Below are 23,437 nucleotides of genomic sequence, written 5' to 3'. Positions count from 1 at the left end.
TACAAAAAATATAAGAAGAATATAAAGAATAAGAAGTTGTGATAAACAGCAACTATTATTTTTAATTATGAATGCTTGCTACTGATATTAACACTTCAGTTATTTAGCTGCATACACAAAAAGCCCATATAGTCTATGATTCTCCAACCACAGTTTGCCGTGCATTAAGTTCAACATGAATGTCCAAATATGAGTACATGTACATATGTCTACACATACACGTGCCCCAAAACTGATGTCCACTCAAAATTTAGAGAGATTTTGAACTCTGCCAATTATGTGCAATGTTTAAAAAAACTTCTGGAAGGTAGATTACATGTACATTTTTGTTACATCATCTTACAGAATATGAACAAGTATTGTACGTAACTTAATCCATATGATAAGTTTCCCTTCCTCCCACCTAAACTCACACAACAGTTTCAATGTTTAACCTTTCGCAGCATCTTCCAACATTCCCAAGTGCTCTCAGATCTGAGCTGCTGAGTCTCAGAACTATTCTTTCACCAAATTGCTGAACTTCAGATCTCACTAAACAGTCTTTACACACAAGCTATCATTATCAGCCAGAAACTCTGATGCATACTAAAAATTCATGGAGACAAACTAAACTGAACGTAATAACAAAACAAGTTATGTAAGGATTATATTCTGTTTGAGTATTCATAATTTAGTCAATAAAAATACCCTCTACTTTCATTGTTGTATTTATTTGCTGCAGTATTCTCTTTTTTTCCTGCATTTTCCATGCTATGAAAGTCAGCCAGTCTTAAATCTACTTGCTACAAAGACAATGTGGGTCCAGCAAACAATCAGTTTCTGGAATGAGTTTTAACCTCTTGCCTAAAGAAATTCATCATTAAAGAGCAATAATTTTGAGTTTCCATTTAGGACAGGAAACAAAATGAAAAAAACACATAACAAAACGTCTTAAAAAGATTTACGAGGATTACGAATAGCCAAGGCAAGGAGGAAAAGCTGAAAGTTAACTTTTTTCATTCTGTAAATATACTCAACTTGTTGAAAATACCATATGTTAAAAACTTGGACTGATGGACACACAAGCAATATTTAAAAAGGGAAAATAATAAAAAAGTGAAATTCCAAGTTGACTAACTGATTTAAAAACACAAACTGAAACATTTCTAATCAAAATGCTTTCTTAAAATTTTACCAAGCTCCTATTGTCTTAGCATGGGTGGCTGAGAAGAAGAAGAAGAGAAGTATACAATGTAGTCAGTGACTTCTGTCCAGAGGCTGCCATTTCTGTCACGTTTCACCAGTGGAGGCTAATAAACCACATTCAGTCCATTTTCAGCTTCTTAAGCTATTATAGGCCTTACAGAAGCTCTGATGCCTCCCCTCCTAATTTACATGGATCAAATATGTGGTAGACGCTAAGATGTCAACTTTAACAAACTCTAGGTGCTTTCACTAAACAAGAGACTTCTTCCTCGGACAGATTAAAACCCGTGTGGCATCCAACATTAGTTTCCATATACATACAGCAGCTACATAAGCAAATACTACCTGCTTCAACCAAGAAAGAAAATACATGCACTGGGAATAGTCCAAAATGGAACCTTGTCTGACATTTTTTCTACTCCAAGTCTCTCTGTCCATTAACTTTTCTTAGATTTTCGGTGCAGAAATCCAAAATAAATTTTACCTGCATCTGCACCAAAAGATTCTGGGCTTAGATAAGCCCTCTTATTGGCATCACTCTGAGCTGTTTAAGTGTGTATTTGAAGAGGGCTCATGTGCAGTCAACATGCATATGGAATAACTTAGTCAGCCCCTCCCATGTACAGAACTTATTTAGTTTATTCTTCAAAGTGTCCAATCATTTTTTGAACAGAAAAAAAGCTTGAGAGTATGAAGCGTGATGGGATCAAGTGATCACACTTCATCCATTCTTGAGAAAATCACTTGCTGTATTTGTTCCTGTTATACTAAATTAATTTAAACTCTCCATGTGTGAGAATATTCTTTGTACTAGAAATTAGGACCACATAATATTGATTTTGAATTGCACTCCATACTTAAAGATGCATGTTTAAAATTACGATGAGGTTGAGACAAACCTCCCTTTACATCATTTCCCAAAAAAGCTGGCTTATAGTCATACAGAAAAGGTATTTTAGTGAACAACTTCATTTAGGAAAGAACAGCTCATATGTTATGTGACAGATGGGTGAACAACTCCATGTCCTGTTCTGCTGTTCCTCTTCCTCTTTTTCCCAATTACAAAGAAATAAACAGTGGGAGTCAGATGACATTTCATATTGTGTTTTGAAATCAGTATGTATTACACTTCAAGCATTCACAGTGCTTCGGCACATCCTTTATGACTGGTTTCCATATAGAATCTGTGGATTTCATCAGCCAGGTAAGAACTGGAGATGAGAATAGCTAGTTTGTGAGTAGGTGACCTAGTATATTAATGAAGACTTCAACATAGAGCTTAAAAGCCAAACTTTAACACTGGCAGGCTACCCCCTTAGCTGCTTACATGAATTTTGGAGGAAGAATGGCAAAAGCTGAGGGCAAGACATCAGGGAACCTAAGTCAGTATGGAAGTAGAAAGACTGCAGGTCTGAGTATGCAGAAAAGCAGAATAAAATTGTAATCAGGAGGTAAAACGGACAAAGATTATATACATAGTGTTTAAAGACTCTGAGTATGCTCCAAACCCAAACCACAGGACACACTGGTGTGTACACACAGTAGGTGGCTATCATTTCTTGAAAACCAGTGTTTACATCTGACACAGCATAAACCCTGCATAAGATGAAAGCCTGCTAACAGAACACCATCAGACTGATTTTCATAATGAGATTTCAAGAGAGAAGAGCTACAAACAAAACCATACTATTTTTCAAAATCCATATGAAACAAAGTTCTACAAGATCCTTAGCATGCTGGGTCTTGACCATTCTATCCCAAAGAAAGTAAATATTTTAGTGCTTACATCTTTTTCCCAGAATTATGCCATGTAAAATCGTTTCCAGAAAATCATTTCCATGTGACTGAAGTGATGAAATCCCTCAACAGAAACAATGAACATATAAACATATGGAAAACACAATTAGTAAACAATCTGCAAGATGAAATTTGTCCTTATTAAGTATTTGCCAAATAATTCAGAAGAGAGAAGAAAACTGTAAAACTCAGTCTGTTGTAAAATGATTTGCAAACAAAATAAAGTGTGAAACCAGTGTAGCAAATGCTCTGCAATGAACTGTTTTGCCTGCAGAATACATTTTGTGAAACCATCTTCTCTCTTTACTCTATTAGAAAGTTATTTCAGAACAGTCTTTAAAGTAGTAATTTTGTTCTTTTGGCTTCTCAGAACTTGCTTTGTGAACACCTTGATTTCTGTGCTTCTTATTGAGCATCTTTGTCCTTCATCAGTGGCATATCTACCCTTCTGATTTGGTGAAGCACTTCCCATAGCGGAAAGAAAGCAAACACATGACTTCACTGAAATCCACTAAGTAAGTTTTTTATGAACTAAGGATTTGTGCAAACGTTATCTTAAAGAAGAACTGACATAATCCTGTATCCCTGTTATCATGAATTGTGATCTAAAGGCTTCTCATTACAGAAACAACCTTCAAGTCCACCAGCTCTCAACTGTAAAGACATTTTATGAAAACAAGTAAACAGCCAAAACTTTACTACAGAAGTTAATGTGTGTAATGTCCTTGCTTTTTCAGATATTTTATATTTGGAAGGAGAGATTAGGTATCTTTGCTTTTTTTTTTTTTTTTTTTTAATTTAACTGTAATTAATATGGCTCTCTCAAAAGTATCCCCTTGAAATTTTGCACAAAGTTATCCTCAGATGGTCATGTATCTATTTTGCTGTCAACACTGGATTTGCTACATTTTGTGGGAATCAATACATTCTTTCCTTCCAGAGTCACAGGCTTCTTATTTCTGAGAGAAATAAGCTTATTTTAATGTGGATAAAGCACAGATGCTTGTGAAGACTTTCTGTGAGAAGGCAGTCTCTCTACACAGTGATTGAATCATCTACTGTACTGCAGTGCAGTTTCCTGAACTGATATCTTATGAAGTCTGTTCTCACAAATAATGAGACAGGATTATGCAGCTTCACATTTGCTAACATCATACAATTGCATTTCATACACTGAATTTTCATCTTTAAATTCGATACCCAAGTTTTCGATAACAAATCTAAATTAGGAGCCTCACAATTATGCAGGCTTTTTTATTAAGCTAGTACAAACTGTAACAAAACATAAAACAGTTCATTCAATTGGCTGCACTAATAGCAAACACACATATTCCCTATTATTAGAACAGGATCCAGGATATTGGCAGAATCCTTGATGTTTTTAGCCCTATTCCTCTAACATACCACAGTTTCAGTGGCTTTCTGAATCCTTTACGTGTGTTACATGCTGCTGAAAAGAAGATTCTTGGACCATATTGTGTGGAAATCTATGAAAAAAGTTTCTTTGATATTCAATAATCTTACTTATTACTCAAATGAGATCTTTTAAACAGAACAGGTTAGGGATGTATATAGAAAACAGTGCCTTATACTCTTAAGATGCATACCTAAAAATAGCTACCATCTGTTAAGAACTTAGAGGTGGACTGCATTACAAAAATAAATGAATAAATGTGGAACATTGAATGTAACAGAATGATTTACTGCCTTTTTTTTTTTTGTTAAACTGGACTAAGAAGAGCAATTAGCCTTTCAGTTAATTAGCCTTTCTTGTGAATACATAGGGCAAAGGCAAAGCCCTGTCATGACAAATTTCCCAAATCATTCCATGATTCACGGGTATAGCATCCAAACTTCATTAGAAAGTCAAGTCACCCTAACATGTTCATCTGTTAACCTCAAATATTTATATGACCCAGTATATAGTGGTTCTAAAAGATACTCAAGAAGACATGATGAGTATTTTAGATCACTTGCAAAGTTATGTTTGGAAAAACAGTAACTATTACTACACGAAAATGATAAGGGTAATAAGCAGGAAGGAACCCTATTAACTAGGGCTTCTCTTAAATTCAATGTAGGTTTAGCAGTTCTTTGCCATTATTAAACAGTCAACACAATGCCTGTCAAAACTCTCCTGTAATGGACACTCTACCCTCAAGTGGCTCCATTTGAAGAGTTTTGTAACCACTCATGATGAAGTTTTAATCTGTGTCTATCTTGAATCTTTATTCCTGAGAGTAAAGGTCATGCTTATCCTATGCACTACAGAAATGCGGGAACAGGTAGTTCCTTTTCAACTAGTCTTTTTAAACACTTGAAGACACAGTCCTCCTCCTACCCCTTCCTCCACCTTCGTAAGGTCTTGCTTCTTTAGGCTAAAGAAACTCCATTAACTATGCTTGCTTGCACTTCCTAGAATTCTTCAAAGAGAACCATTCCTATGCTGTCTGGACTTTCTCCAAGTGGTTTGCAACCATTCTTATTTTTCCTTGAAACTGGGAATATGTCTCAATTTAAGCAGAAGAAATTGGAAGTTTTAAGAATTACTGTATGTATTTTACATGTTTTTAAATGCTACCACTGTTTATATAATGCAGTTAATGCAGTACTGCTTTTACTTTTTTTTAATCAGCACAGTATTTTTTGACTCCTCTTGAGCTTGAGAGCCTCAACTATCAGATTCTCTCAAAAAAAACCTACTTAATCTTACCCATACCTTTCTTTGTTTACATACTTAACAAATTCCAACTGCAATGTACACTGCTCCTGACTGCACTGATTTTCAGACCATTTCTTCCATTTGTCATGACTTTTTTTGAATTACAAACCTGTGCTTCAAACTGTCCTTCTGTTCCTATCACCTGCATGCTATTGTCAAATATAACAAGCATATTTTCTACTCTAGTATTTGGATTTTTTCATTACTTTCCAAGTTATTAATGAATTGTCTAATCTGATCGCATTTTCAAGTGATTTGCGTTGCACTACCTAATCTAAAAATGGCACTGGAGAGTACAGAAGTTAAAATATGAGTACCACATTCTCAAGACAGGTGATGAAAATGAGAAGTACCATATATCAGGAAAACAAAATTAATACAAACACGAATAAAAAAGTTTACTCAAGTAAAACACAGCCTGAACTATGATACAACATATTGTTCGAGTCATGACTGAGAATTCAAGAATTCTGCTTTTGCCTGGTAACAGCATCTTTGGAATGGTTTAAAACCTATCACTATTAATAAATACTCCCCTAAATATCAATCTAAGAAGTGGGTTCACAATATTAATAAAATAAAGAAAAAGGCATAAGTGTTAAAGATTGAAAACCTGGGTGACCTAACTATTACTCTTACTGTAACTCAGTCTTCTACCTTTCTGCCAAGAGTTTCAGTGAGATCTCTGAGATCAGTCTAAGATTATAGCACTTCTAAGTGGGACTAAAGATAAAATAAGGTTTTAACTGAGCTACTCTAGGATAGTCCTCACACCAATAACCTAAGATGAGTAAGAATAATTACCTCATGTACCTCAAATGTCACTAATCTCTGTTCAGTGCAATAATCTGTTGTATGTATATTAAAGTTATCAAATTCCTCAGGTATATATTCTGTCCACTTTGTGACAATTTTAAATGAAATAAATTGAAATACATTTGTACTCTCATAGAAGTACAAATATCCTTTCTCTTACCCATAACCTGTTTTTCGAAAAAAACAGACTTCGGAGTTCTCGCCTCATTCCTCTTGTCTACGCCACTGTCTAGCTTCTCAACAAAGAGGATAGAAAGGCTGAGAGGCAGCCTTCTCAGTGCTTTATTAAATGTCCTCCTGATCTGTGTAACACTTCATATGCTCTAACAGAACTCAATCCTGTCAGTGCTTAAACTCATGAGGATTGGATTACCCACCACAATGCAGCCTTGAAGCAGAGTGTTGCAGTTGTGCATACTCAGAAAATAGTTAGCTTTTGTTACTGTTTTTTAATCAGACTCATTACTTCCCATTTCAAACACAAAAGCTGTAAAGATAACTTGCCCAGCCTCTGGACAGTTCTGGGACCAGCTTCACTGCTGTCTTCATCATGTGCAGGCCTGAACAGGCCTGTATGATAAGAATGAAAAAACAGCAATCACCTCAGCACTGATCTTTGGTAAGTTTCACATAGTGTCCAGACTAAAGGGAAAACCTTCAACAACTCTGTAAGAGGGGCAGAGAGAAACAATACAAAAACAAACGTAGCAAACCTAAATTAATGTATGGACCTAGCAAAATTCATCAGGAAAGAGGTGGTCTGGGACCAGCTATCAAACTGAATTCAGGCTACAGCTTGATGTTAGGGTAGACACCGCCTAACCCACAATTCCTCACAAAACACTGTGGCCCACAGAAGGTGGGCAAAAAAAAGTATAGGGGTGGGGAGGGAAATAGGTAAAAAGGAGAAGCAGATAAAGAGAAATTCCTGACTCCTACTACAGTGCTAAACAGGAATTCTGCTTGCTTTCAGATACAGAACATCACTGTTTTTCTTGCTAATAGCCTGTTTTTGGTACAGTGTCTGATTTATCAGCTTCTGAATCTGTGCAAAAAGGGTCTTAATTTTAATATACATTACAGCAAAGGGGCACTCTGCTTGCACATGCCTGCCATTACTTTCATATAATGCGGAACAACAAGTTTTGCTTAGTTAGAGGCATTTAGGCCTGTATTCCTCTCAGATGTTAGTGACATCCAAGCTTCTTTACTATGTCCTTTCCATTCCCTCTTTCATACCTCTGCACCTCTTCTTCCTTATTTTTCCTATCCTCACCCCTTGAAGTGTAGTTTCCTCTTGAATTACTAGTCTACCACACTAGCAGCTGCCCTGTCCTTTCTTCTTTCCTCTCCTTTCTTTTTTCATATCACTGCCTTCTCGTTCCAAACTCTATTTCTTTTTACAATGTCTGAAAAGTCTGTTTTCACTGAATAACACATGCAGCATACATATCAGACATTTATATGTAGAGATACTTTTACTGATTTTACTAAATTCTGTAACTGTATTTTAAAATCAAGACTGTAACAGTTAAAAACTGACACCTCACTGGCCTCTAGCGAGAGGAGGAAAACAAAGCTACAGTTCTTTGTCCAGTGACATTACCTGTTACCTAGGTGTGTTCAAGCCACTATATAAAACATGTGCATCCATCCACAACCAATGCTGACTCAAAACCTAGTCCAACTACCAAGTGAAAAGGTAAGAACATCACTTTTGATTTAGATCTAGTAGAGCCATTAAATGACTTTGAAACTGATGACAGTGAGTTGTTGAGAATGGGACACTGAACCAAGTCATTAAAAAAATAGCTTACCAAAGCATAACTCATTGCTCTCTTCTCTTCCACCTTACCCTACGTGGATATATAGATTGTCAGAACAGAAGAACAAAAGGCAGTAAGGAAAAAAAAATCAAGTATATTCCATAGCAAAATTATTCATTAAGTCACAAAAAGGCATAAACCTCCAAACAGCTATGATTCTTAAACCGCAAATAGATGGAACACCCTTTCAAAGGCATGTAACAGTCATGTTTTTCCTTCAAAATGGATTTAAGAAAGGGAAATTAGATTTTTATAGTAGAAATTCTTACTGCAGTCAAGAGACACTGTTTTATCCATGTACATGCAGACTAGTTAACCTAGTTTCTAAAGCCTCAAGTTCTCATACTACACAAAACACAAGTTCACTTGAAATTTAATATATAGAACTTCATCTCATGCCTTTTCAGAACACTGACCACACTATCAATATGGAAAAGTAGAAGACTTATAGACAGAATTCTCAGCAAGAACATCCCTTAATCATATTGTGTGCATGGGAAATCAAGTCAAAAAGCTGAACACATGATACTTCATCAACATCCTTAACTACTTTTTCTAACCTTATAAATGACTGAAGCTCCCTATGCAGGCTTCTTAAACCTGTCACAGTACCAGCATGCTCTGTTTCATCAGTGGCCTCCAGAAACAAAATGTTATAGTAATACCATATTAAAAATAAAATGACCAAACATTAAAAATAATAATTGTGCAACAATAAGTAAGCTGAAAAGATACATCCTCCATCTACTTTGCCTCAGTCTTCACTGAGGAGTGCTCTAGACACGCAGCCCAAGTCACAGAAGGCAAAGAAAGGGACTGGGAGAATGAAAAACTGCCTGGTGTAGAAGATCATCAGGTTTGAAACCATACCCAGGGAACCTGAAGATGCACAAGTCCATGGGACCTGACAAGATGCCCCCACTGGTCCTGAGGGACAGGCAGATAAAGTTGCTCAGCCACCGTCCATCATATTTGAGAAGACATGGCGGTCAGGGAGTGTAGTGATAGGACAATGAGCAGCAGTTTTAAACTAAAAGAGGGGAGATTTAGATTAGATATAAGGAATAAATTATTTACTCAGAAGGTGGTGAGAAACAGGCTGCCCAGAGAAGCTGCGGATGCCCCATCCCTGGGGGTGTTCAAGGCCAGGCTGGATGGCGCTTCGGGCAGCCTGGGCTGGTGGGAGGTGTCCCTGCCCAGGGCAGGGGGTTGGAACTAGATGTACTCTAAGGTCCTTTCCAACCCAAACCGTTCTGTGCTTCTGTGATCTGCTGTGTTGATTTTTTTCCAAACTAATTACTTAAAACAGCTGAGATAACCTAGTCAAGTATGACTGCTGAAAAAATACATGCTTCCTGTTAGAAATAGCACTGTATCAGTAAAACCCTACTTTATTTCAAAATAATATATATATATATATATGTTGCTTGTATGGCTTGAGCAAGTATGGTTTGAATGCAAACATATTTTGCTTAAATATATGAGATCTCAGAAGAATGGCTTTTTTTTTTGCTTTTAAAATACTTTGAAAACTCATTCACCATGTAAATGTCTTTTAAGAGACAACTAAAGCTGACTAAGATGTCCAAGAATTTTCTACTTGAATGCATGTTAGTGCACCTAAAAGGATTTTAAAAGGGCTGACTGATGGGAAGAGCTTAAATAATGACATCTGCGCTTATGCAGATTCCTAGAAGAAATTGATGGAGAGCAGAAAAGTTTTACTTCCCAGTGTTTTACAAAAGGGATCAAGTGAAACAAAATGCACCATGAGGGAAAACTTGAAAGTAGTCTGAATTTTCTGAAATCTGGCTAGATGATTACATTTGTCAACAATTTCCTTCAGACTGGGCACAGCAACTGATGTTTCATCAATCACCACAAAAGTAAGTATTTCAGTGTCTCGATTTCTTCAAATACTTTTATGCAAAGGGGAACCCTTACAAAGCACTGTCTATATCAAGGGCATGTGTGAGAGCATGCTCAAGTGCAGTGCAGGAGCTCAGGGGCAGCACCAGAAACAGTTAGGTAGGCCAAGCGACCAAGACAGCTGTGAGGAAAGTCTGGGTGCACAAAGCAGACTGGTCATTGCAATTGTGTTTGGGTGGTCCCGTTTTGGCATCCTAACTGAGGGTTTACCCTCAACAGAAAAGTTGACATTTTCAACTAGCATCATAGCAAGGAAAGAATGGTGAATGTAGCTCAAATAGAAGAGGGATAAATAAGGCAAAGTATTTCGTAAATTAGTATTAATCCAGGAAAGTAACAAAATATACACAACCATAAAAATGTGAGAACTACAGATATGTTACACTGAGGGCAGCTGAGCATCCTCAGATGTTAACAAGAATCAGTGAATAGTGAAAAGGTAAGAATAACTTATATGAAAAAGGGAAGAGGTTTTCCAGAAAATGAAACTTTTCTAATAAACAAAGCAATTTAAAAATCTGCATAATTATCTCCTTTCACCATACAAGTCCACTCTCAAACAAAAATATAAAATCACAGAATCACAGAATATCCTGAGTTGGTAGGGATCCACAAAAATCAGAGTCCAACTCCTTATTCCACCCAGTATCACCCCAAAATCAAATCCTACATCTGAGAGCTGTGTCCAAATTCTTCAACTGACAAGACTCAGTACCAAAGCCCACAAATTTGAGTAGCTACACTTGGTATTGAGCTATGCAAAGTCAGAAGTATACTTTCTTGTTTAAGGTACCTTACTAGGTTTTCAAATGCACCTGATTACAACTTTAGGTAGATAACTACTCTTAAAAAATGTAATTAATAGCACAGTGCTCTCTGCCCTACTTCTTTCATGTCACTAGTTCAGCTTCTGCTAATGGGAACCTGTCCTTGGTTTGTTAAAAGGCAGAGATGCTTTATTTTGACAGCTATACATATATATGTATCTAAAATAATATTCATTTAATTTATAATATATATTAAGTGTATAACATGGATTTTTAATAAATTATAAATTACTGTATTTCTAATAAAAATGTATTTTATAATATACTTTTATATAAAAATATAACATAATTAAAGGTTATTTTTACATTAATTACTCTTTCATCTAGTGAATGTCATAGAAAGCCAAAGATACACTTCTGAATATTGCTTAAGCTCATGCTGTATTTAACCATGCTTTTTTTGGATCCCATATATCTTTTGTTAACACCTCTATGTTTTTTCTCCTAATGTGCCATGTTGTAGCTGAGAAGCAACAGGAACAGCCCTGTGGCAACAGTCAATAAAAAACACAAAGTCTGTTGAGGTCCCAAGTGACAGGCCTGTCTTCCATTTCTTCTTATGATCAACAAATCTCATGACATACTAAGGATTACCATACCTCTAACTATTTTCAGAAAGAATTCCAGAGAGTCCATACACACCCATGCTGGAGATTTCAATTTGCATGCATTTCTTTGAGATCTGTGAGTTCTGTTATTTTTTCCCCATTAACAGCTTGTATCCAGCATTTGCATTTCAGTATATGTCTATAGCATTTACCAGTGATAATGTGCAAGTAGACTTCTCTTGAAAACAGTGACTTCTAAATTAACTGACAATCTCAAAGTAACAATTACTCGGTTTAAGAACTCAGAAATAATTTGAAAAAATACTTTGCTATTGCCACTTACAGAAATAAGAAAGCATAAAGTAGTAAAACAGCCTTATAATGAAGTCATCTTGCTGAGAAGCATTGAGCCCATGTATTTGAAATCTATATTCCATCAGAACAGTGAAATTCTGGAACAACCACCTGGCAATTTGGCATTCACCTGCATACTCATGAATCATTAATTTGAGCTTCTGAAACATCCTCCATTAGAAACGCCTGTCCCTTGGAGCCATTTATGGATTCAGAGAAAATGAGTTATGAGTAACAGAGTGAATACAGACTGGAAGAACACAGTAAGTTAAAACACAGGAATGAGTCCTAAAGAAAAAAAGACTAAGCTAATATTGGAGCTAGAAACTCAAGAAATGAAACGCTCAATAGGACAAAACTTGTAAGCTTGTCAACAAAAAAACAAACCAATGCTAGCATCAATTAACAGTCATTCCAACGACTGTTAACATTGATTCTATGTAAATATTGCTTCATAATAAGAGACCCTTCTGGACACTAAGCTAATCTAAGAAAAAAATTAAAGCGCTGTGTGAGCCGCGGCCAGGCCATGCTTGAACCTTGTTAGTCACTGACCTCAATGACTAACATCAATGCAGCCTTGGAATTTAAGAACGATCCTAACAAAACAGATATACTCAGGCTAATGTAGCACATGGCTCACTCTTAAGAACTCTTTAATTTCATTCAATTACCTCTTATTTGTTGTTCTTAAGAAATATTTTCCATTCCAGCTATATTTCTTACAGTTTAGCACTCTCTTTCCAGTAGAAAAAATCCCTTTTATTACATAAAAACATCAGAGCAGGGTAGAAAGAGTAAGTAACTTGACAAAGTAGAAATCACACAGCATTTTAGCATTGTCTGTCTCAATCTCTCATTATCACTATTTCTGTAGGATTTCAGTAACATTTCTGTAACATACTACATTTAACTAGAGGCCTCGTCAGATCATAAACGTGTTATTAAATTAGAAGAATTCTCTCCCTTTTGCTGATTTGACCTGTATCTTATACTACTGACTTCAGATTATACTGAGTCAAGACTGAGGTAAGTTAAAATTTCAATTTTGAATTAAAAAAAGACTTCCAGTTACTGATTCACAGTACAAAACGTATTATGTTCCAACCACCCCTCTTCTAGTATTCAAATTATTTTTTCTCTGGGTTTTGTTTCCACATCAAATGCCATCCCATCTCCATTCTAATAATGTGCCAGTTTGTGGATTTTCTTGCCCATTCTGTATACTAATACCCACCCCCTCCCCCCCCATGCATTTATTTCTTCACTGTACCATTGTGTGATCCTACAAAGATCACACAATTTGCAAAGTCATCCATTTCTAATCCCTTTTCCTGTTCCTTCACTTCTCCAAGCCTGTAACCACTCGCTAATATTTTTGTTCTTTGTTATTATAGAAAAATGTCATTTGACATTAACCTTCCTTATGAACTGAGAAAGTATTTAAGATTCATTTTCCTCATGAAAAATTTTGATAACCTTAATATGTAAAAATATTATACTTAGGCAATGATACCTGAATGTTTTCACAAACACCTATTCATACGGGTTTTACACTGCAATCACAGGTTCACAACTACCCTGTATTCATTTCATTTTCTATAGCCAGATGGAGTTGTTTCCTATGTGCTTACTTAATGAATTTAACTGTTAATTAGAATACCTTGCCAGTAGTGATCAATAAAAAATTTCGATATTTACAGAGAAAACATTACGATGAACAGCCAGAGACTAAAAGGACAGAGGGAGGGAAGTAACTGCAAGATTTTATTAGCTTAGTTGACAATGGTTTCATAACCCTCACAGAACATAAATGTTTCCAGTACCTGGTGTTTTACTTTTTTTCCCCCGGTAGCTGTCTCAGCCTCATGGGATCTGATGACAGAAGGCACAGGACAAATGGCACACCTCTGACTGTGACAAAAAACTGCAGGATCTTATACCACAAATAAATGTAATACGTACAAATGTTCTGAACTGAGAATTTTCTGCAAAGGGTAGGGCTGAAGGCACAGGGGATCTAACAAGCAGACCTGATTATATGTTTTCCTCCTCACAAAAAGGAAAGCTGCAGAAACAGAAACACCAAAGAATTTGGAGGAAAATAAATTATATGATTGGATTATTTTTTCTTCTGGGAAATAATATGCTAATTCACAAACTAAACATTATTCTGTTTTACCCAAACAATCGAATTAGTACATGTGGAGGTTTCCTCTCCTAAGCAGTTCATGGGGACAGCTAGATCGTTGTTACTCAAAATAAGGGAAATCAGTACTCCAAGTTATCCACCATACTCCTGAATCACGTATTTATGCTCAATTAGCAATCTGCAAGGCTTAAAGACAAGCAATTTCATCATGTATGAAGTTCCCAAATTTCCATATCTATTCTGATTGCTATTACCTGTAAAATACCGTGTTCTAAACTGTATCCACTTTCATCCAGTTGCTTATATGGTATTCCATATGAAAAAAAAGGACCTGCATAACTAACCATCAACTAGCAAAACAGGATTGAAAAACATGAAAAAAATGAGTGACTTTGGGAAAGCAGGAAGAAAAACTCACTTCCAGACCTCCTCCCTGTTCTCAGCATTAACGTGAATCTGAACTTTGAGAATGAGCTGCCACGTCCTGCCATGAAAATTGTGAATCCAGAAGAGTAACTTAATTGTTCACTCTCTCAATACACAAGGCTGCTTTGCCTTTGTTGTTTTTGCTGACTTGTTTTTGGACAAAAATTTCATTCTTCACAGCAAAAACCCCTTCGACTGAACATCACATTCAGTTACTGAACATTACAAAAATCACAATTTTTTCTTCTGTTTTCATCTCAATGCCCTGAAATTCATTCCATATGGAGTGCAATGTAAGTAATTTTTGATTATTGTAATAATCAAGTTCACTAGTCATTTTTAGTATATTTTTAATACATTTCAATCACCATTCTAACATGTCATTTTAATCACCATTCTAACAATCATTTAAGACTGAAACAACTCAATTAGCAGCTCTACCATCACATGCTTCTGTCAAATTCTGTGGCTGAAGCTCACAAAGTTGTAAAACTTGAATCATTATTACAATAGCTACTGTCCCCTACCTCATATATTATACCTACACCTGCTGTGTATTATCCCTTTCTAATTTTATGTGAGGTGCTAAGGCACATGCAGTATTAACGACCCCAAATGACTAATTGGTTTTGTTTCTTTGGCAATTGTTGTGTCATTTACGGTACCTGCCAACACAACCATCTTTAATTTCATTAAAGTAGTGCCTTTAAGCTTTCCGAATTTGAACACTAAATGAAACAATAAACGTTTTTGAAAATGCAATGCCCCATCAGAAATAAGGAACAATTAAAAAAGATACAATACAAAGGTTTATAGAAGACTGTTCTCAGTAAATGAATAGAACAGATGTTAACAGCAAACACTAGTGTAGTTATTTCTAAGCCATCATTGTACAACTCAGTTAAATTTGAAGAGGTAGCTATTAAAATCTGAGAGTGTGATGTTTTATTAAAAACAATCTGAGTCAGTAATTGTTAGGGACTAGGTAGATACCAAGAAGGTAGCTGTTTCTGTTTGCTACTGTTAAGTCCCAGTTTGGAAGTATCATTTGCTAACCAGTAAAAGAAAGAAGCTTTTTCCCTTCTACTTCGTGATTTTGAAAGCCAATATTTAGAACTTCTGAAGTTTTTCCTGTACACTTAAATTTCCCCAACTCAGATAATCTTTAATTTCAGAAACTGAAATGTAATTTAAGTATCATTAATAGTGTTTTCAAATTAACATAATTCCTTTTTGATCCTAAGTAATCAGACAGTCATTTCCTCCTAAGTAATCTGTAATGGTTTCTGAAGTGTTCTTCTGTTAGACTGAAATCTGAATTAAGGTTGGTTTTTTTTCCTTGCAACTAATTAGACGGGACTTTTAGAGCTCTGTTCCCCATTGCTAAAATCTCTCAAAAACCACTGTATTAAAATGAAAACAGTTCCATGCTGATTTACAAGTTAACTTCTTAAAACTTGGATTTTGCTTACTAAATCCTTAACCAGGCAATGCAGTACCAAACAAGTATCAAATACCAAGCATTGAAAATTTTCAGCTAAGTTCATAACCGATGTACTGTGTCTCACACATATTTAGTCACAATATTCATCATATCACTGCACAAGGACTGTATCAATATCCGCTTTGGAAATTGGTTTAACTTCTTGCTTTTTTAACTGCTTTCACAGTACTTTAGTTGTAGAGCACCTCTAATCTCCTCAGTTTTACTCCTGGAGACATTCTATTCAGTATTCACCACAACCCTATGAACTTCGTGAAGTTTCAGCAAAAGCTTTTCTTTCCAGGCTTTCGTATTACTGCTTCCCAATAACATCTTTTTAACAGTATAGCTCCCTACACTTGTCAGCCTCTTCTGTATTGTAGCTAAAGAGTCACAATAAGAATATTACCTTCTCTACTAGTGTATAAAATCATGTAGTATTCTTCCAAGATCTAGTAGAGAAATATAAATGACAAACATTGCTGTTTAGTTTGAAGGTGTTTTCTGGACTGCATAAACCTCAAGTGCTTAAAAGTTGAGTCATGCATCTCTTTGGGGGCTCAATTTCTAATGACGCCATTGCACTACATGGCCATTCCACAAGTACCTAAGGTGGTACTTTGGGGATCTCCTTGAAATGCACCATTCATGGTGTCTTTAGTGAGACTGTGACAATCTAATTTATATAACAGAACCACAGAATGGCTGGGGTTGGAAGGGACCTCTGAAGATCATCTAGTCCAAACCCCCTGCCAAAGCTTCTAATGCTTTCATATGGAAAGACCTGACAGTAGATAATGAAAAATCCTCACTCGGTTTCTAGTCTAAACGGTTTTATGCCCTCTCCTTGAATTCATTATTTCAAACACACTTAGTGACTGACTATAAATTTTATAAATTGGCTCCTGGACTGTACCCTTTGCACTGCATTTACATATACTCTGATCATAGCAGGTCCTCTCTTCTTTTTGTTCACATTTTTAAGAGTTTTACAACAGGGCCCACCAAAGCACTTCATGTCATCATTTTACGTATCTCTTAAGATGTGATGATAGTATTTCAAAACATATTACAACCCCATTTTCCTTAAGACACAATGCCAGTTACTCATAAATCCTGCCAATATCACCACATGGATGAGAACTCCAGAATGACAGTGCAGAAAGCAAAAAATTACACATTACTAACTCAAACACAGGAGATAAGGTAAAAAAAAGAAAGAAAAGCAAAAATGCTATGATCCATCAGAATTTGCTGTAGTGATTACTAAGAAATTAAACAAATACTAGAGTAATTAAAAGCCATGGTTTCTCGTTCACAAAGCACACTATCTTACATATTAAAAATAAATGGCAATATTCTGAATTTAAAAGTCCAATTTATTTAAAGTGACAGAGACAATAAACTAATTCTTACACATGGAAATTTCCACCAAAACCATTGGAAAGCTTCGTCCGTTTTTAAAACTGTATCTGGGTTAAAGGGGAAATAGAAACACTGAGGCATGGAAGACAATCCTGAAAAGGAATTAGGTACCTGTTGTGGTTTAACCCGGCTGGCAGCTAAACACCACACAGCCGTTCGCTCACCCTCCCCCCTCCCTCTCTGGGATGGGGGAGAGAAATGGGAAAGTGAAGCCTGGGAGTTGAGATAAAGACAGTTTATTAAGACAGGAAAATAATAATAACAATAATAATAATAGTGATAATGATAATAGTATTAATAATAATAATGTGTAAGAAACAAGTGATGCACAATGCAATTGCTCACCACCCGCTGACCGATGCCCAGCCTATCCCCGAGCAGCCGGCCCCCCCACCCCGGCCAGCCACCCCTATATATTGTTTAGCATGACGTCAGATGGTATGGAATACCCCTTTGGCCAGTTTGGGTCAGCTGTCCTGGGTCTGTCCCCTCCCAGCTCCTGCTGCACCCCCAGCCTGCTCGCTGGCAGGACAGAGCGAGAAGCCGAAAAGTCCTTGGCCTGGTGTAAACACTGCTCTGCAACAATTAAAACATCAGCCTGTTATCAGCGCTCTTCTCATCCTAATCCAAAACATAGCACCCTACCAGCTACTAGGAGGAAAATTAACTCTGTCCTAACTGGAACCAGGACAGTACCTAAATTAGGTATCTAAACTCTTTCACTGCATTTACAAATTTTCTGACAAACATAAGTCAGAAATGGAAGGAGAGAGAGCACCTGCTTGCAATAGAGAGCATGAGTGCATAAGTACCAGATAGACCCACCCTGTAGTATGGAAAAGATAGGGGGAACATTTCTTAAGCATTGTCTACAATTTTTATCTTATAGGTGGGCCACTCAAGTAGGTTGAATGGTAAAGATCACAGTGACAAAGAGATCTTGTGTTAGTGCTACTTTACATTCTGGTAGCTGGTCAGTTGAAGCAGCTGGAAACAAAAGAGAAGTCATTATATATGAAAACTGATTAAAATAAACAACAAAAACAGAAAGTAAGACCCTACATGACTCACAAGGGATCCTATTATGGGTCCACATGAAAACATGAGAGATTAGGCAAGAAGCATTTGGCCTTCAAGGAGAAAAGGTATTCAATTATTCACTTGTAAAATTCACAGGCTGTCATAAGGTTTTAGAAACCACTTATTCTTACTTTTCATTGTCCTCTCCTTTAATTTAAGGATTAAATATGGTTGCCACAGCACTTCTTTCTCTTTCAATTTAGATGACAGAAACAAGTATAGTTTATACAGTGATTACAAAAGGCTCAAATGAGAACAAAGTTTCCAAAAGTTTGGATTGATTTTTCTCCAATATTAAAAAACATCTGTTTATAATTCTATTAAATATAAAATTCCAAGAAGTAAACTACAGAGCCAGCTATCAGCTGTCCTGCTCACTGAACAAAGGTTGTAATTCACTGTATGAGTCCAACAATGGCAAAAACTGCTAGAGCACAGCTTGAATGGTTTATGTGCAGCAGAATTAAGGGTGAATTACAGTTATCGATTATTAAAGTTCTAAATAGAACTGTATAAGAACTAACAGCTGCCTAGCACTCCTCTACAGACAAAGGACTTCTCTCTGTAACACAGTGCTGGAAGCTTGGGAGGTGGTGGTGAATAACTCCAGAACAGTTCACTGCTGGGCTAGTCCTGTTGCCACAAACTTGAATAGGATCAGCATTGAGCTGAGATCAAGTGCTTTTGAAATTCAGCACAAAGGGTTACTTTTAGTACATTTTCAGAAAGGCAGCTCTTGCTTTAACATACAGCTTGGAGACAAACCACTCCACTTTATACTTCACAATGGCCCTCCACTGATACAGAGGTCCATCTAGAAAATTGTTTCCAATACAGCAGCAGTCTACTTATACCTTCGTAATTCCTCTTCAGAGATTTTCTTTTATGAAGTATGTTATATAATCATATACAGCCAGTACACACTTCTCAGGCTAAGTAACTGAGGGCTGAAGCGTAAGGTAAATTCCCAGGCATAATGCCATTACAACTTACTATGGTGTAGGTGCTTTATTTCTTGAGAGCTGTGCTTGACTGAAACAAAGTAGAAAGCAATCATGGACCCATATATTGTAGTATAGTCTGAATGCTTCTCTGGGTCACATGGGAAGTCAAATCAACCTTGCTTTGGCCTACATTTTGATTCAAGGGGCTTGCTCCAGGCACTAATCAGGAAGCAGGAAATGGGGAAGGACAGCAGCATTCTCTAATGGTCCTTCCTTCAGCATTCCAGTAGCGTGCAGTCTTTACACTTTCCCTGCAGTCCAAACTACTTGTGCAATAAGTGTTTCCCAGCTGGAGTTTCACCTGCGCCATGCAGTCCTATACCTGCAACGGCACTGCTCCCACATGCCTAAAAGGACTTACCCAATAGCTAGCCAATTCACTACTCATTTTCCTTTTGGAAAGTACGTTCCAAATTAGACCAAAATACTCACTTTCTACATTTGCACATTTAGTCTGTCATAATTAGCTCTACTTTCTTTGTATTTTACCAAAACAAGATTATGGAAAACAGATGAAATGCAGCCAGGCAGAGCCAACCAGGCTTTTGCCCATTTGAAGCCTACAATAATCAAAGACACAGTGCTAGAACCTCAGGGCAGAAGAGCAAATGACTGGTATCTATGCATGAGCTCTTCCCCTCTTACAAGCTGAACTGACACTATCCAAAACCTTTTTTTTTGGCTAAAATTTTTTTGTGTGTAATGGTTGAATGAGGTCCTCAGGAATAAACCTGAAGTGCCTTTGAGATAAGGGATTTTATAATGCCATTATTACAATTCCCTGCAAGATTCTTAGCTGACCTTTTCTGATGTCCTCCCCTCTGCCCCCATATGACTACTATACTGTCTTGAACTGATTGCTTTTCTACCTAGATGATTCTTTCTTACTCAATTTTATCATTTCGTTAGAGAACAGTAGATGGACAATAGCTATCTCTGCAGTCTATTTGCCTGCATTAGCATTACATATCTTTGTGAATACACGAGGCAGCAACTGTACTACAGGAGACTGGTATGCATCTTCCTCTCCATTTGCCATCATTTCCTCTGGAATGAGTGGCACTAGCTGCCACAGGCCACTACCAAATCATAAACCATTTCTTGGGTTTAAGAAAAATCTGTTTGTTAACATAAACTTACTACAGAAACTCTATGGCCATGCTTACTTCTGAATTTACTCTCTTATTCTAAAATTAAGTATCCATGTTACTTCAACTACAAAATCTAATATATGCTCCCACTATATAGTAATAAATTATAGAGCATGTCTATAAAAAGAACTCTATTAAATAATAAAATGTATTGGAAACAAATGAAAACTACAGAGCTCTTTTACCATACAGAACAACTTCTAACATTTGAAAATTTCAGTGTAAGTAAAAACAATTTCTCTCCCACAAGAGAGATTTGTATATACTTTGTCTTCTGAAAGTCCATATTCTGTTAATTAAATTCCCAACATGAAATGGATAACTAGTATGACATTCATATGGCATAAACGTATCCTCTGCTGAGGGGCTTCAAATCATTGTCTTTACTTGAGCAGAGCAAGCCAGTAGGAAAGATTCTTGTCAAATGCACACACTTATCTCACAGCTGGAAGGTGATGGATTGATAGGCACCTCATACAATGCCTCTTTAATTTTTACTACCTCCACAAAATATTGCAAACTCCTGTGTTCATTTTAGGAATGCTATCCAAAATAATTTATACCTCATTCACCTGCTCAGGAGAAAGCCATGTTTATGTAATTCATTAGCAAAGGTAGAAACTACATTCAGTTTTCATCACTAATACTACTGCATTTCCCTTGACTTCCAGGTAACTCCAGGCTTATCTGGAGAAGTTAAACGTTAGCAGAGGAGAGGTCACCAACATCTAAGCAGAGTGAATACCGCTTGCTTTGAAAATAACTCTTTTGGCAGCACTAGAGGCCTTTGTCTACCCTGGCAATAATCAGAATAAACAAACAGTCCTTGTAACTGTACCAAAGCTGACAGTATCTACGCTACACAAGTACACTTGAGGCAACCACAGCATGCACACCCGTGTGTGGACATGTACATAAACATACAGGCAAATATTTTCTCTCCCTATTATAGCTCCCTTTTTGACACGACAGTACTCAATTCAAATTGCCTTCACAGGCTACTTTAGAGTAATTACCAAGAAATTTCTAGAGATTATTATAGACTTGGATGCTGAAGGACAATATAAAAATTTATGACACCTTTCCCTCTATTTCCACAGCTGAGCAATAGCTTTTTCCTCCTGTTGCCAGCAGAACTAACTACATTGACCTGGAGTTCTTCACAGGCTTCTTTTGAGAATGACTTTTCTCTTCTGCAGAAACTGATGATGTGAGCCAGAGATGGCAATCCTCAAACCAGAAAACAATGCCAGTATAAACAACAAGAAATTTTCATTTAACTCCATTCTCTGTTAAAAAGATACCAGAATCTGTTTTGCAGAGTGCTTATTCCTTCAGTTTATTAGGATACTGATAGACATGTAAAGTTAGACCATTAGAGTTGTTTATAAAAAGACTAACAGAATGAAAAAGGGAGACACTGAGTAATTTTTCCATTCTCCAAGTGCACAAAATATCTGTCCTCAAACAAACATTCCTATGGACCCTGCTAACCTGACCTTATAGGAGAACTTCATATAAATCATGAATTTGAGTACTATCTGATGACCTTAACCATATAGCATGAAAGTAGCTTCTGTTAAAAATAAATAAATAAGAATCTGAGCATTCAAATGTGTTATCAGAGGGGTCTCAAACTTACCATTAGTAAGCCAGGTACTGCTAAGAGGCAGTATTACCCTACAAGAAAAATAGAAATTTTTACACACTAAACACTCCTCTGCTATTTCTATGAAACTAATTTTGAGCCATCTCCTTGATCTATACCCCTTCGATCATAAGAAAGCATATACTCCATTACTATTCTAGCAGCTTAAGTTACAAAAAATTATGAAATTCTTGAATTAGACTGGTTGTGACACCAATAAAGAAGTAGCAAAAGACTACGCATGCCCCTTTGAATCTGCTGCAGAGAGGATAATGGTAACAAAGACTTGGTTATGCTGCTAAAGTAGAAATTTTCAGCGGTTTGCTTGATTTCCACTTTCTTGCCTAGTGGAGAGGAAAAAACATCCTGGTCATAATGTTCAAAAAGCAGATACAGAAAAAATAGGTTTTATTTCACCATCCTTACCTATGCTTAAAATAATTAAGGCTCACTGTTTGCCAGTGACCTGCAAAGAGTACAGCTTCTGCTTTTTGGGGGTGAGGTTATAAGGACCTATAACCCAATAATAAGAGGAATGCAAGAATGAATATTAGAGGAAGGCTTAAGTTTCTGGCTAATGCTTATGAACAAACCTGAAAGGCAAAAACAAAGACAAACCTGTTGGCAATTAATTTTGGGCTAGGAACAATTTTTCTATACCAAGTTAAATAAATAAAAAAGAAAGATACTCGCAGCTTTTTATTCAGATCCTCACATCCAGGGAACTGGTGCTTCAATAATGTAGTGGCTCTGATCGACTGCTGTGACCTTTTGGGTCATAGATCATCATCTGATAAAAGTGAGGGGACAGAAGATTGTTTCTACTCACTACTAAAACATTTTTTTGCATGTAACCAGCATGTGTTGTTAGAAGTATCACTTTAGAGCACAGAAGCCAGGTCCTCCACGGTCCTAAAGGTACTACATGTGAGAAAAATCTCACTGCAAAAACACTTTCTACTGCAAAAACACAACTTTGTTTCTCACATTCATGAATACAGGGCAAAAGGGATCTATATTCCTTACACTTCAAGGCACTTAAAATCCTAGAGACTTCCTGCACT

General features: G+C 36.6%; 1 protein-coding gene across 9 annotated transcripts in view; it reads right to left on the bottom strand.

The window, feature by feature from the left end:
* Nucleotides 1-23,437, bottom strand: part of LOC310902999 (uncharacterized protein) — a 322,682-nt gene that overhangs the window by 121,939 nt on the left and 177,306 nt on the right. For 3 of the 9 annotated variants that reach the window (XR_014587208.1, XR_014587209.1, XR_014587210.1), the window contains exons 1-2: nucleotides 9,217-9,231; nucleotides 8,338-8,376 (exon numbers count right to left, since the gene is read on the bottom strand). The exons of 5 other annotated variants lie outside the window; for them this stretch is intronic. The gene's annotated coding sequence lies outside the window, so the exon portion shown is untranslated. Of the gene's footprint in view, nucleotides 1-8,337; nucleotides 8,377-9,216; nucleotides 9,232-17,835; nucleotides 17,871-23,437 lie in introns of those variants that run through there. One more of the 9 variants, XR_014587207.1, reaches the window with a different exon arrangement.

Source organism: Anser anser (genome assembly GCF_964211835.1).
Source record: "Anser anser genome assembly, chromosome: 7".
Classification (NCBI taxonomy): domain Eukaryota; kingdom Metazoa; phylum Chordata; class Aves; order Anseriformes; family Anatidae; genus Anser; species Anser anser.
Note: the sequence above shows the minus strand (reverse complement) of the source record. Positions and strands in the feature narration are given on the sequence as shown.